This window comes from Cyprinodon variegatus, unplaced genomic scaffold (assembly GCF_000732505.1).
Source record: "Cyprinodon variegatus isolate N-32 unplaced genomic scaffold, C_variegatus-1.0 Scaffold149, whole genome shotgun sequence".
Classification (NCBI taxonomy): domain Eukaryota; kingdom Metazoa; phylum Chordata; class Actinopteri; order Cyprinodontiformes; family Cyprinodontidae; genus Cyprinodon; species Cyprinodon variegatus.
Genome location: NW_015150602.1, coordinates 610,280 through 626,847, shown reverse-complemented (window position 1 = coordinate 626,847; position 16,568 = coordinate 610,280). Strand labels below are relative to the sequence as shown.

General features: G+C 40.6%; 1 protein-coding gene across 1 annotated transcript in view; it reads right to left on the bottom strand.

Moving 5' to 3' along the window:
- The window catches only part of znf407 (zinc finger protein 407), a 209,075-nt gene that overhangs the window by 2,245 nt on the left and 190,262 nt on the right, over positions 1-16,568 (bottom strand). The gene's annotated exons all lie outside the window — the stretch shown is intronic.

Genomic DNA, 16,568 nt, shown 5'->3' with positions numbered 1-16,568 from the left:
TTTCTGTATCTGTACAGTTTTTTAAAGTAAAAAGTCATAAAAAAAGAAAGCAAGACTTTTGGTAGATATAAGGAAGGCTACACAGTGTTAACACAAGATTAGTATATTTTAACCTTTTATGCTTTCAACCATTGCCTGTTGTGTTGGAAGTCTGAGTTAAGGTTCGCCTCTACATTTTCTAGAACACACCAGCAGGTTGGAAAGAGCTAGCAATGCTAATATGCTAGACATGTTATTATATATATACACCGGTATATATATATATATATATATATATATATATATATATATATATATATATATATATATGTGAAAGACGGCTAAAAATGGTACCTCTGTAATTTTCAGATATTGTCTGGACATAGAATGCCGTTAAATAGTTTCTTCCACTTTTTATTTACTTTCGAATCCCATGCTTGTACTTAAAACAGCCATCTTTTCACATCTGCTGTCTCACCCACTGTGTAATGCCTCTTTTCCGCTCTTGACATAAATAATTCATCTCAGTAATCAATTCTTTATTACTCTTGAACAGAAATAAAAGTGACACCGGCAGGCCAAAGCTTCACAGAAAGTTGGAAATTGGTGCATTGTTAGTAAAATTGCAGGCAATAAAAACAGCACCTCCTAAAAGCTGCTACCAACTGTGCATGCATCCACCATCATGAGCAGGAAAACGGAGGGGGGGGGATGATGGCAAGCTAAAGTGACATTAAAGGCGATGTAACACTTCACATATTTGTGTCACTTAGGGCCATGAAAGCAAAGAGAATACGGAGATATTCTGCTGCTGCTGGAGCATGGTGAGATACAGCTGCTGCTAATTGAGCCACACTGTGCCCTCTCACATCACAGGTTGCCATGGAGTTTCCAAGGTGATAGGAACAGTGTTAGAAATGCCATTGTTTAAATAGCGCCTGGCTCAGACACTTGTAGGCTAATCTATGCAGGAAAAAGGGGATTTGATTTGAAACATTAAGAAAAATTAATAAATAAGAGGGAGTCGACACGTTTCCATGTCAATAAGGCATCTTTTAGGGTTTCTCTGGTCTTTTTCCTCTTAAATCTTTATATTATAGCAAAAGTTGGTTGTTTTCTGGTTTTATTATTTGGTTTGTTTGATTGGGAGGAGTTGACATTTGGAGATATAAGGTTTCCACCTGAGGGCACCTATGGCTTCACACAAACAGAACAGTACATCCAGAACCAGACTCATCAATCACTGATGCGCCCGTCGTCCCCTGATATCTAGTGTCCTGAACTCACAAGGTTGAGGATGTGATTAGAAAGTCAGACCTGTGCTGCAAAGTGGATCTGAGCACCCCACCTCCCCCCCATCCTCAACCCAAACATTTATTTTCATAGGTCACCTAAACATGAGACATTCTGACATCTCCTCTTTATTTCCAGTTTACTAATGCCGTTTCCTCTCTGGCATACAGCCTGATACACACTGGGGGGATATTTTTGGCTTTTAAGCAGAGTAAAGCATCTAACTAGGTAGCGTCCCGCTGCTTTAAGTAGACAGTGATGAACTTATTCTCGGTATAAAAAAGCACAGAGGACCTGGAGCCAACAGCCAGCCTCTTCAGGTACTCAGAGCTTAGGCCTCTCACTGAAGCTTATTTTTATATCACAGAGTGAAACAAAGGAGATGATTGTTTTGAAGTAGATGAATACTGATAATCCATGTTCAACATTTAATGAAGAAAGGCACATAAGGCATACAGATATAGGACCCCTTAGGTTATTGCTTTGTGGAGCCACCTTTGCTGCAAACGCAGCTACATACAGTGCACACACACAAGGTAGGTTATAATCTGGCTAACATTTCTCATTTGCATTTAGGTCTTGAACTTTAAGTTTATTTCAACATATGCATTCATTGAGCTCCTCATTCTGTATTTCTAAATAAACTCCAATGCAGCCTTCTGCTATTAGAAGACAATTGATTAGCAGATAAGGGGAAACTACATGTCTAATGGAAAGAAGATATTTACCAGCTGATGTTTTTACATTTAGATTGACTAAATATGTGATATATGCACCTGGTTTAAGCATAAATAATACTATGGTACTTTTCCTGATAATTGATCTGGTTATAATTAGCGTCTTTATGTTTAGATTCTTTGAACTTGGACGGTATCTTTTCCTTCACTTTGTGATCTCGTCCTTCTTTCTATGAGTCTTAGCGCCCAAGAAGCTAAAGCTCAGGAAGAGCAAAGATATGGATGATTGAAAAGACAGACTTAGGTAGAACATTTTATTTAATTAACTTCTATGTACCAACATTTAACAGTGATATTGCAATTTTGACTCTTTTCCTAATACTAAGTCCTGAGCTTTAGCACTAAATCCAAGGAGAACCATTCAGTGAAAGCAGCTGTTACATTGGAAAAACCATCCAGAAATAAGTTTTAATTTCCTAAATTAAGTGTATTTACCCTTAATTTGAGTAGGTAAATCAGATAGTTTGCCAGTGGAATTAGTATTTTTACTCTTAAAGTAAGATAATTAGATAATATGCACTTGAAATAACACAATGCAATTGTGTTTTCGTATTTTAAGTGTAAATTGTCTTGTTCCATTGGCAAAATGTTTCTTTTACCTCCTCAATCCAAGAACAAATGCACTTATTTTAAGAAAAAAATAAGATCTAGATTTTGATTTTTTTCCAGTGTAACAGGTTTAATTAGCTACCAGGGATCTATCCATGTCTACTGGTTTTAATAAAACTTCCTGCCTATTTTGCAGCCTCTGTAAAGACGTCTAAAAATTCTGAAATCAAATTTCTCTATTTAAGCAGAAACACAGATTTTTCTTTAATTTAATTGTTATTTAATTTTATTCTGTGAGGAAAAAAACTCGCTTGTTTTCATCTTATTTTTAAAAAAATACTGGCATTAGAATTGCAGCTCTCCCTAATTATCCATGTTAAATAATTGTAGACTGAGCATTTTTTTTCTCAATTTCTTCATTTAAGGCTGTCCAGGTACTTATTTAATAATCCACAACTTTCTGCATTCCTTCGAAAATAAACTCTGACGTCTCTCTATGATTTCTCTAAGCCCCTTTTCAAAACAGGAAAGACAAAAAAAAAAAAAAGCAATACCCTTCAAGTAAGGCTGACATGTGACTTCATTATTTAGAAATAACGGAAAAGGTTTTAAACAACTGGAAATGTGACAAACAAGACTGCAGGAGTAGCCAGGTATATTTTGCCATCACACACAGTTCAGGAGATAATTAGAAAAGTAAAAAAAATGATGCTATTGTAATAATAACTGATTTTATTTAAGGGTTTTGTGATTTTTTTAGTTTGCTGCTGTTTCTGTCTTCATCTCTTTTTGCATAATAGAAAGGTAATCTTAATTTGATTATGGGTTAATCCTTCTCTCCAAAGAAATCCTGAGTGGAAGGTTGCTGCACTCTGGCAGCATTGTGTGGTAAATATCAAATCAGACCCCTCCATTTGCACCTCTAGTGACAGGCCGTGTAGTTAGACAGAGGAGGCAGTCAGCACTGTCACAGAGAGCCAGCACAGGTTGGCATTTTGAGAAGCGGAGGTTACTTATTTACACAGAGCTACGGGGCCAATGCTAACTGCCTATGCCCAAATGCTTGGAGCTGAGAGGTCGGCTGCTGGGGGACAATAACTCTAGAACTGTGCAGGCTTTTACTGCATTACCATAAAAGCTGTTTGAAAGCGTGCAAATCTAGGAGAGCATTGCCATTTCAGGCTGTTAGACTATCGGATTTCTGGAGATCTTCAGCTTTAAAGGCTGCGACTGAATTTACAGGTATGTGTGTTTTGGGATGTGGGAGGAGAGAGAGCAGCCTTTATTGTTCTGTGTTTCAACAACTCTATGCGCCTGCTTATGCAAGTGTTTCAGAGTGTGTGAGCTGCTCCGATGTGGGGATGGTGAGGCTAGTGTGTGTCACATTAGCCATGGGGCGCTGTCGGCGGGGCCCGGCGGCGGCCCGCTGAGGTTTATGGAGTGTCACTCAGTCGCCGCAGCCGTGAATCAAGTTAATGTTGCAGATCCCATCTCTTCAGTTGTCCTGCGCTCCCGGTGGAAGAACAACATTTGAACAGCGTGATTTGGTCCCGGCGAGAGGCTGATGCCTGTTTAATATGTGTTTTGAGTGCTCTGACTGACTGATTCCTTTAACAGGAAGTCGGAGGGGGAATGAGATCGACACAGAGAGACAGGCTGCTTTATTGCCTGTGATCTGAAACAAGATGGAGGCTCCCTGAGAGGAATAAAACAACAGGAGGAAGACAGAGGCTGGAAGTGCTGCTGTTTGGATTACAAGATGATGGGGGGGTATTTAGAGAACATCAATGCTGCAAAGACGTCCATCCGTCTGTCCATCATAGTTATAACATGAACATGTTGCTGCCACTACCGTGCCTAACAACTTATAGAGGGTTCCTCCAAACCAATCAGTTTTCATGGTCGCCAAAATGTTTTATCGCTTTCTAGAGAGGATAATTAGCGTTAAATTGCGTTTCTGAGAAAAAGTTAATCTGATCAGTACCATTAAATATATTATTTTCATGTGGCGCAATGGTCAGAGCACACGACCCATGTTAGGAGGCCTTATTCCTCAACGCAGCCGAGCTGGGTTTGAATCAGGGTCCTCTGCAGAATGTCTCATTCCTGTCAGCCTACTGTCCAAAAAAACAAGCCAATAGTGCTAAACCCCAACAAAAACATAATTTTCATGTTTTCCTTTAACCCTGTACTACAGGAGAAACTATTCCAACCGGGTGTCCTCCTGTTTCTCCACCTTAAAATAATTTATAGCGAGATTAGTGTTAATATGAAATGGATACAACTATCCTTCAAAGTAGAGGGTCCCAATGGTCCCTGCATGGGTTAAATGAGCACCACTGTAGAAGAAGTAAACCTTATTTTGGTTCGGATCTGATCCCCGGCCCGTAGTTTTTATAACCTTTTTCAAGGTTTAGCTCTTATTGAGGCACTACCAGGTCAGTGCAGGAGCCTCCCTGCTCGCTGGATGTCGCAGATGCAATTATCGATCAGCGGATCAATAGACTGGCCTGTGTCGGGGGGACCGGGGGGTCTCTAAGTGGCAATGCTTCAGCTGGGAGAGGCCGCCGGGGGAGCGGTCAGACAGCACTTACCAGCAGTTAGAGGAATTAACCTTAACACAGAGACACAGGCGCACACACAATCAATTACACCTGCAGTAATACAGGTCAGCTCGCTGCAAACGTACGCCTGCAAGCGCGTGTTGGCGTAATCAGGAGGAGGCGCTCACCGACTACATCCTGAGGACACTGTGGCTGTAATCCCTGAAGTTGAAATCAGCCTTAGCTGTAACCTCAGCCTGCCCCACTGTAAATGCTAATTGGTTCTCACAAGCACACCCCCCCACACCACCACACACAAAACAGGACAAAGAAATCAACCTGAACAGATACTGTACGGCGAGCAAAGTCAATTAAACTGTGTCAAACTATAAGACAACAGAGGCAGAAAAAAGATGCTCTTCAAATCAATTAGTGGGTCAATGGCAGCACCATGAAAAAGTCAGAGCTTATGATCCAGTCGCCACAAAAAGACCTCTTTACAATCCTTTTACCAGCCCATTCCTTTTAATTACCGATACGAAGCCGCAGCCTTAAACAGAGACACCTAAACACGGCATAGACACACAGGGAGACTTTTGAAACATGGAGGTTAGCGTGCATCTGTGTGGGCGTATATATGTGTGTGTGTCAGAGGCTTCTGAAGGTGACACTGCTGAGCAGATAAAGTGTCAGTTCTGGGTGTATCCAGGTCAACAGCAAAGGAGTGAATAACTGGGAGCTCAGGGAGGGAGCGGTGAGCGGGTAAAAAGGTGGTTGTTTTAATACAAGTCAGAGAATGGAGGTTCATTGATTGGTTTTATTGCTGGTAAATGTTTTTATGTAATGGTAAAAAAAAACATTCTATGAATGTGTGATTATCTTTTCTGTTTGAGTTGCTTGATGACCTTCCCTGCTTCTTTCTCCCAGACTCCCTCAGTGCTACCCTATACGTGTGTGGGTGTTTGGGAGGTCGGCTGAGGTCCTGTCAGTGATGCCTCTACTTGGTACAGTCGCTACCGTCACCTTTGCAAACGCCATGAATCAACGCCACCCAGGACAGGTCGGCCCAACCAGGAAGCGGCCAATTAAACAGCGACTGACATTGGGTGGACGGGCTGAGGGATGGACGGAGGGATGCTGAAGACAAGGCAAGGACGAATAAGCAGAAGGAAACGAGGACGACCGCTGACAGAGGAATGACTCTGAAGGCCGGAGCTACAAACTTTGGGAGGTGGAACTTTGAGGAAAATCGGCCTCACTGCAGCTTCCTTCTCTGTTATTTGGTGTGGAAGCTCTAATAAAAGTTCTTGTTTACTTTTATATGTACTTTTTCATACCTTTTAGACATCTGCAAACGTTTTTACAAACCATGAAAAAAGATCAACACAAAGTAGAGCTTAGTTATAAAGATGAGGTAAATCTTTTTTATTAAAAATAAGTTTTCAGGCCTTTTTACCCTCATAGTGCTGCAAACTTCAGAGCTTTCCACCGAAAACAAGAAGCTGGGAAAAGAGAGCATTTATCGGAGTTAAGAAGCCCATCGTAACTCTGGCGGAGCTGCAGAAATCCATAGCTCAGGAGGGAGAATCTCAAGACAGCAACAATGCTTTTGGAGGAAATGGAGGAAAAAGTCCCTTACAGACTTGAAGCTGCAGTAAACTGAGCTTTGACAAAGTTTAACGTAGGAGGTCTAAACCAGGCATCCCCAACCTCGGTCCTCGAGGCCCGCTGTCCTGCAGGTTTTAGAGGTTTCCCTGCTTTAGCACAGCTGATTATAATGATTACAGTAGACCAGAAGCCTGTTAATCAGCTTTCAATTAAATCTGGAGCAAGGAAACCCTAAACCTGCAGGACAGCGGGCCTTGAGGACCGAGGTTGGGAATGCCTGGTCTAAACAATAATGACTGCCATACTTTTCCGATCTTTCAAAAAATTTGTTTTCCACAACACAATGGCTAGCTGCTTTGTGTTGCTCTGCTGCATGAAATCCATGTCAAGTGGATTAAAGTTTGTGGCTGTAGTGTAAAAAGTATGAAAAGGTGGTAAGGTAATGCAGTAAAGCTGTGTAAATACTCTCTCCAGTCTCCTTTTTCTACATTTTCTCAGATCGATGGAGGAGTTTGAGTTGGCCAGGAAAACTAAACTCAGTCCCAAACACCTTTTATGTGTAATAGAAGCGAGGAGGATGAATCATTGTTGTTTACAAACCTCCTATTGTGGGATCATTTCAGCTTTAAACTCAAACCTCTAAAAGTAGACTTTTAAATATTTCTCAACGCGCTGCTGTGAAAAAGACAAAAACAAACAAACAAACAAAAAAAAAAAAACCTCAAGAATACAAAACAATATTTGTTTGTTTCCTGGTATATTAAGCCTTCCTCCCACACACAGCTGAGCAGACTTTAGTCATATTTTCAGAAAACACACTAAATGTCAGCCGTTGATAATCAAGAAGCTGCCGTTCGTGGCTTTACGGGGTAATCCAGTATAGGGAGAACGCAGCTAGAGCTCTGCGTGTTTTAACTGACAGTAACCTGAACAGATAAGACCGCCAGGAGTCAAGATGTGCAGGAAAGTTAGGTGTAATTTATTCTAACAAAAAAGACTTTTATGCAAAAAAGCACTAAAAATATTTCCTTGCAGAGATATGACACATAAATAATGTCAAAGAAAACTCATTAAATGGCAGATTGAGACACAGCTGCAGTCAGAGGTGAATGAACACTTATCTCAGGCAAAGATATTATCAACATTAAACTTCTGGGGGTTTATTTTACTGTTCTGTTTTCAGGCTAAATATTAACAGATCATTACACTTCATTATAAACAGTGGTTGGAATTTTTTTGTTTTTCAATATGAGGAGCTTTTTTCTTCTAACAGTCAACCTCCCCTAAACTTTGTGGAAGATAATAGATGAGTTGCCCATCAACAAACTGAACCCTGTAGATGTAGAAAATGAAGCCATCAAAGATCGTAGCTTTAATGCAGCGATCTGCTTTCTTTCTCTGCAGGTACTCTGGCTTCCTACATCGATCCACTAAGCTGAGGTTTTATCCAAACTAAAACAAAAGATTAAGTCTGCAGAAAGCGTCCTTTTACTAAAGATAAATGCATGAATAATTTTTGTAGAGCCTGCTTGGACATTAGTCCTTTGACCCTGGAAATGTTCTTCAGCAGATAGAAGGCTGACTTAGAGACTGCCTTCACGTGCCTCTGAAGGCTCAGGTCCATCATGATACCAAGATTTCGGCCATAATCAGCGGTTTGTAGCTGTAGAAACTAAAACTCTGGATCTCTCCTCCTTTGGGCCTAACATTATTACCTCAGTTTTGTTTTTATTCGGTTGGAGAAAATTATGACACATCCACTAACTATCTGTTCTTAGCATCTAACTAACGCTCTGATGGGTTCATAGTCACCTGGTGACATGGTGATGTAAAGCTGTGTGTCGTCTGCATAGTTGATGGTAACAAATAGGGCTGGGTAAAAAAATTCAATCGATTTTGGATCGATTTCTTTACATTTTTGCAAAATCGATGTCTATGGAATGAGATCGATTAGTTTTATAGTGACGCGCGTGACGTCCACAATCAAATGAGCAGGATAGATGCACTCAAGATTACTTCAAGCCAGACAGCTGCAAATATAGACTTTAATAAATGGGAGCTGACCAGCAAAAACCCTGTAGTTTTTACAGACAACGCTGCAAATGTGGTTTGTGCAGTGAAGATAATGCAGCTCATGAATGTCTGCTGTGTCACGTCTGTGTCACGTCTGCTCGCTCGAGTGAGGCTTCACTTTTTCACTTTTCACAAACAAGTTTGCACTTTTGAGACAGTTTTGTTCACATCTCAAGTTTAAACTGTTTGATTTACAAGTTTGCACTTTGTGTTTAATGTGACAGGAATAAATAAAATACATGAGCATTTTGAAACACAGTTGAACCACTTTCATTATTGTAAAAACAGATTGAATCGAAATTAATCGATTTAGAATTGTATTAATCAAAATCGAATCGATTCAGGACTTTGGCGAAAACACCCAGCCGTAGTAACAAATGTTTTTTTTTTGCTATAATCTGAGCAAAGGGGAGCATGATATTGAAAAGGCAGAGCTGACAGAAAGAAGGAGCTCCGCAGCATGACACTCCCACCACCATGCTTGATAGATGGAACAGACTTTTTTTCTTAAGTGTAAAAACCTCATGTTTATACTTGAAATAAGTCAGTAAGATGTCACAGCTCAATCTTTGTCTTTTCTTAGAATAAAATCTATACATATCCTCCTTAGCTCTTCATTGAGCAGCCTTTCCAGCTGGCATGGAGAATCAACCAGCTGCAATCAGCCTTTAACATGTAGCTGCATGTTTATATGCTGTTGATGTTGTTCTGATGCTGTGCTGATTAAGTAAATCCCAACAAACTGAATATTTCATTTAATAATCATCGCATCCTTTCCATTCGAAAGAATGGTTCGAATAAATAATAATGCCATCTATTCCAACGACCATGGCTGTAAATACGTTTACTCATAGAGGAGATCATTAGAGTACAATAACAAGGAATCCTCACCAAACAAAGAAATACTTCAGTGCTACAGCAGAGGAGCAGGGGGCTCAAGAGGTGAGCAACACCCACACACACTGGTCAGAGGAAACGCAGGTCAGTGTCGTGCTCTCAGCTCTTTTTCTGCTGACAGAGGATGACCCGGAGTGAGAGTAATCTGGTCCACACTAACTCTATCTACCTCCAGTCCCCCAGGTCTGTGCCCCCAGAGAGACGGAGGGAAACACAAAGAGAAAGAGACAGAGGGAGGTGAAGAGGAGACGGGTGGGAGGTGAAGAAGAAAAATATAGATGATGAAGAAAACCATCCTAACTGAGCATTTGGCTTTGACCTTTCAGACGGCTTTCTACTGCCATTATAGAGGAAATCATTCTGTGCTTGAAAATTAAAACCAAAAACAACAATATTTGGACCTCGCATAATACTGGAGATTAAAATGAGACTTTTGCAAGAGCTTAAATTTATAAATACCTGGATTTATTCAGATTAACCCTGCATTTATGCTGTTATTTTAACTTTGATAACAAAAAACACAACATGTACTGTAACTCCTGAGAAAACAATTGGAATACTACAGAATGGTATAGAGACGTTTTTAATGAATAACAATAAGCTGACTTCCACATTAGGAAAAAGGCGGAAAAACATGGCTGTTAAAGAGTTTTATTCAACCACCCTTACAGAAAATTAAGCGGAAGGAAAAACTACTTGAGAGAAAAGATAATCAACAAACAGGGACAATTGAAACCTAAAGAGTTTTGAGAAATGCAGGAGGTGATAGAGAGGTATAAGAGCTGTTATATCTGGAATAAATGGAAAAAGGGCTGGAACTTTTCCCTTGCAGATAAAAGCAAACATTTTCATCTGAGCATCAAGCTCCCAGAGTCTGGAAGAAAGGCGGAAAAGCACCTTCATATTACTGACATGGACTAATATGAATGATATTCTATTTCACTGAGATGCCTCTAAAATTAAGCTGAATTGTTTTCAAAAAACGAAGCTATTTCTTTGACATGCTAGGAAACACCTGAAATCTAAACACTTTTCAAAAGCAATATAAAAAATAAAAGAAAATGTCTGCATCCTCAGAATAACTCTGTGTTGCAGAAAGAAATATATTGAGAGTTGAGTCAAAAGCAAGAGCCGACAAGCCGTATTAGCCGTTTCCTGGACCAGACAGATGCGAAATACGAGGGGCTTTATTAGACAGTAGACTTTTCTTCATGCATTCAGCAGCTTTGCAGAAGAAAGGGAAATCTCTGTCTCAGAGATCAACTCTCCACCTTGAATCGCGAGGGCAAAGTAAGAAAAGCATCACCTCGCACGACGCGCAGCCTGCTGAAATTTCCTTGGCTGGCTGTGGATGAAAAGAGCAAACGTGTGGGAGGCTGCTGCAGCCGCGCTCTAAGAGGGGCCCGATCAAGCTCTGAGCGCTGCTGCTGCCAGATAGAGGGCGTCTGATGCTGAAAGGCCTGAAACACCTGATGACTGCAGGTTACATCACTGATTATGTGTCCTAGAAAAGCATCACGAGATGCATCATTTCAGGTTTAAAAATGACTAACCAGATATGACTAATGTATTACTTTGGGTTGCAGAGTGCTTATTTCCCTGATGCTGCAAATCAACAGCTATTTGCACTCTCCAGATGAAGGTCAGGAATGATCACGGTGTGAAGGCCAGATGCAGGAAGAAAAAAAACAAAAAAAGACAGAGAAATCGAGGAGGGGGAGAGGTGTGTGAGCGTCAGACTGGACTCCAGGGGGGGGGGGTTTGACATAAGAAACAATAACAGAGATTATAACACCCATAGCCCCCCTCCTTTCCTTCTCTTACGCTTCCCAAAAGACATTCTTCCTCTTGTTTCTGTCCCGTTTTCTTCTTCCTCCCTCTTGCTCTTCCTTCTCTCAAAAAGCTCTGGAGGTGGACCTTTGATTGCTTCTTTAATTAGCAACGTCAGGCAGCTCTGTGGATTTACTGGCGATGTCAAACTTCTGCAGATAATTGCATGCCTCCTTCCTTTCTCCCTCCCTCCATCATCCCTCTATCCTCCTTTCACTGTGCCCCCCCCCCTCCTCCTCCTTCCCAACTCCCCCATCTATCCCTCTCAGTAACTCTCCCATGATTTAATGATTAATTATGGATGCGAGTTAGAGAATAAAAGCTTTTCAGCTAATCAAAATGAAATCCCCCCCTTTTCGGTAATTACAGTGTGAAGATAATGTTGCTGATGTCTTTTTGTTGCCAGGGCCAGACCAAGCGGTGATCTGAGGTCCGTCATGGTGGATGAAATGAATAACCCAGATCCAATAAACCCGCTCTAAAAACTGGGAGGAAAATGATGAAGATAGAGCGGTCTCCGCTGGATTGGAGGAGAAAGGGGATAAACAAAGACGGCTGTTAAATGCTTCTAAATGTTTCAGCAGAAAGGTGTGGAGAGGGAAACAAAGGGAGGCTGGAAACTACTGGTGCAATGTCAATAAAGGGAGGTTTTCTTTGCCCAAAGCAAGAGTTTTTACATTTGGATCCTCACATATTCTAACTGTTAATGAAGCAACAATTAACCCGACATCATGTCAGGAGAAAAACAAGCCCGCCTGTGATGCATCAGCCCTGGCTTCCTTCATTTTGGGACATTTGTGATCAACCGATACTGAAAATGTGAAACCAATCTTATCTACCAATCATCAATGCTAAGTTTTCCTTTATAGTTGAGAGCAATAACTCTTTTTTTATAGTTTCAGGGGTTATCTAAGATATTTTTCACTAAATTAAAATGGGAACATTGAAGGTTTGCACCATATTCTTCTGATCACTGCTGCACTTTCAAAATGGAATAAGCTATAAGCTGCCCAGGATCAACACAGATCTTGGCAAAACATCATTTTTCTATGCAGCACCATGGTCGTGGCACAAAATTCAAAACTCCCTGCAATTACGGACTCCTATTCCGCTACAGCATTTTAAATCACTATTGAAAACCACTTGCACAGAGAATTTTAACTGTTATTCTAGAGTCTAGTTTATGATTGATTTTATTATGCTGTCCTGTGTTTTTATATGTCTTACTGTACTGCTGCCTCTTGGCCAGGTCTCCCTTGAAAAAGAGATTTTATCTCAAGGGACTTCCTGGTAAAGTAAAGGTTAAATAAAAATAAAAAATAAATTATTCACTCTCTGTATACAAAATTACAATAAAATGTGTCTAAATCTTATTGTGATCTTTTTAAGAATGGAATGTTTAGTTATCAAAAAACTTCTAAAATCATTATCGGCACTTCTGGGTTCTTGAAGATCGATAATCGTCCAGAAAATACAATTGGGGCACCCCTAAAAACAATCCCTATAGATGAACAGACAGGCTCAACAATTATCTTAATTCAGAAAGGAAGTGATCCTATTGACTGACTGAAAGAATGAACAATTTGAAGCATTTAGTCTCCTGCAGATGTGGCATTTATAATTAAAAAATTTTTGCTTTTCAGACAACGGCTAATAAATCTCTTAGATTAAAACATGGCATGAAAAAAATGAATTCATTTAAGATGGAAAATAATTATAACTGTGTTTCTTCATAGATTTTTCCGTCACTAAAGGTTTTTTTTATGGCTGTTCAATTCAGCTTGAAGTCACCGGTACATTTCCTGTGGTGCACACCTTCAACAGTAAGAGCAGAAGAAATAATTGATCCTGCAAGGTCACCACATGACAGAGTGAGATGTATTAACCCTATAAGTAGAATATGCAGTAGAACCACCATCTTTCATTTAATTACAACATAACTGATCCTTTGCTGACACAAAGCTCGGATGTCCATTCAGTGCCTCTGTAGAAAATGCAGAATGACAAGTCCTGATTGTTTTCTGTTGTGTGACTCACACTTGTACGCGACACACACTCGTGGATCCGCCGGTCTGTTTAGCCGAGTCTCCGCTCCTCTGCCATATTTACTGGGTATTTACCTAACCGAGGCATGCTGCAGATATTTATCGTCCTGATGGCTCTATATATAGGGCTGAAGAGCTCGGTGAGAGGAGAGGCAGGCACAGTGGGAGGTTGCTTCTCTAATCTCCATCTCCAGGCTGACAGGCCTGAGAAGGCCCTAATGAATGGCTCTTTTCATCTGCACGCCTGTGTGTATGTGACAGTGTAAATATTTAGCAATATTGGGAGTCAGCTTGTGATTTTACACAGATGGAGTGATTGATGGCTCAGCCCCCTGACGCATGCCAAAGACCATCGCGGTGGATGTTATATAAACCAACACAGCCTCTCTCTCTCCGTCATCATCTCCATCTCCCGCTCTCTATATCTTTCACACTGCCTCCTCTGCTCTACGCCTCCTTCCCAGCTTGTCTTCTCGCTGTCGATCCGCCCTCTGTGGCTCTGCCAATTTGCCTCACTGTTGAATTTCTATCATACAGTGTGCCGTCTCCGTGGATGTAAGACAGGCTAAATCAGAAGAAAACAACCTGACAGGGAGGAAACTCTGAGAAGGGTGGCAATGAAACTAGTTTGGTATTATAAACTTATTAGGAAGAGTGTGCTGGCTCTCATTAAGCTCTGGGAGAAGCTAAAAAGTTGTTTTTTGAGCATCAGATGTCATAAAGGCATTCGAAAAATGAATAACAGCTCAGATCCTCCACTGGTGGTTCCCTATTAATCACTGTGTATTGCAGGTCAAAGGGAATTCATGCGTGAGAGCTGTTCTACATGGATCCTGCAGGAGCGTGTTCACACACAGAGGGATATCCGTGCACACCATGCTGTCATCTGTGGCAGAGAAAAGCCAGACTGAAGCAGATTTATAAAAAAATATGTCATTCTATGCAGAAATGGTGTGAAAGTGTTTGAGTTGATGGACTGTTGAGGACAGATTTTATGATGGTTTCAAACAAATATATAGAGAAAAATCTGGAAAATTCAACCTGTTCTCAGCATCATATTCTAACAATGTTGAGATTAGAGGGCAAAAGCTCAAGCCCATGTGTGACGTAGTAAAGTTGATCTGATATATATTGAGGTAAAGTACCGCAGTTTAGTGTGTTTCACTTTGTGCAACACACAGACTTTCTATCCAGCTTCTCCTGAGCCAATTAAACTAAGAAGAAAATCCCTGACCAAATATATGAGGACTTCAAGTGCGGCTGTTGAAGATGAATTAACCTTGTAATTGCCTGAGTAAAATATGCTCCACTTGGTAATGAAATTTCCTGCTTTAATTTGAAAAAATTGGGGAAATATCTCTAACCCCCACCGAACACACAATGTGTTTTTCTGTTTAATTGCTTTTAAAACTTCAATCTCAAAACGCCCCCTCAGCTTGCATGTGGGGAAGGCCCACCGCCGGACGGCCACATCTATTAATCTAACTGTCCTACGTTGGAATTAGCATTCAAATGTGATCGGTTCCACCGCGCCTCGCCGGCCGCTCTCAAATCCCGACAGAATCCGGTCCTGTGCAATAACTACAGCGTCCTTCAAGCCGCGCAGTGCCGTCCCCTTTGCTTTGAGAACTATTGATTTTTATTTGTTGTGTAATGAGAGCAATTAGTCTTGATCCTGCGCTCCTTCTTTTATCCCCTCCGAGCTGCCGTAGCAGTGCAACCTAACCAGGCACCTGTCTTTAAACCCAGCTCTGAGCAGAGGACAGGTGCCGCCCACACCCTGAGGCAGAAGGAGCACAAAGAGAGATAAAGGAGGACATTTTGTTTCTTCTCAACCGACTGTGGACCTAAAACTCAGGTGCACAGCAACCCATGATGAAGCAACCCATTATATGCCATATGTATCAAGTCAAAGAAAAGAGAGAGTGTTTTAAGAATAAAGTAGGTATCTCAGAGAAGGCTCTAAATCGTATAAGGAGATCTCAGTTAACAATGAGCACAATGAAAACAAAGGTTCTTAGGTGTCAGGTCAGAGCTTCCCTAGCTTTGCAGAACCTATACAATCACAAAGAGGCAGCGTGAAAGCAGCCAAGAGGTCAGTGGTAACTGGAGGAGCTGCAGAGATCCAGGTGGATGTAAATAAACATGGTCTCCATGGTGAAACACAGCGGTGAAGGTATCATACTGTGGGGATGCTTTTCTTCAGCAGGAAAGCTTTTAAAAAAAAAAGATATTAGTAGTTTAATACAGAGGAATCCTGGAAAGGAGACATGCAACAGGCTGTGAAAGACGTTAGAGGTTAAACATGCAGCTGGAGCTTCAGCTGAGCTTAGATCGACAAGTATTTGTATACTAGAATGGCCCAGTTAAAGTCCCTGAATCGGAACAACTTACAAAAAAAAAAAAAAAAAACGCTTTTTTTTTTTGCTTGGATCTGATTGCAGTTCACATTTTTTGCTAAAGAAATTGCCCATAAATTGGTCTCTAAAATAGATGTAAAAGCAGAATGATGCATTGTGACTTGAATGTAAACCAAACTTGAGTTTCTGCTAATCAATGTTTGTGTTAATATTAAAAAAAATATGAAAAACTTGTAGTGGTGCATAAACTTCATCAAGACAATGCTTCTCTTTAATTTCAAAGAAAGTTTTCAACTTTTTTTTTCTTCTTCTTCTTCAGCGAATTGATTTTCATTAGAAAGTCTGGATTAAAGCTCCTAAGCAAGATGTAATATAATAATGACAAAAGTATCTTATCTGAATAAACTCCTTATTAATCACTGCTGGACTAAAACAGGAATGAATTGCCTCCTATCTATCATGCTGGATGTCTAATCTCTCATTTTATTAAAAGGCTGATGTCTCCCCCGTCTACCCGCCCGACTCTAATTGATGTGGTTAAAAGAAATTACTACACTCCAAGTCCGTCGTGGCTGGTGTTAACATGTATCATAAAATGTGAAAACATAATAAAACACTCAGATCTATCCATTAGGAATGCTTTAATTTCCGCAG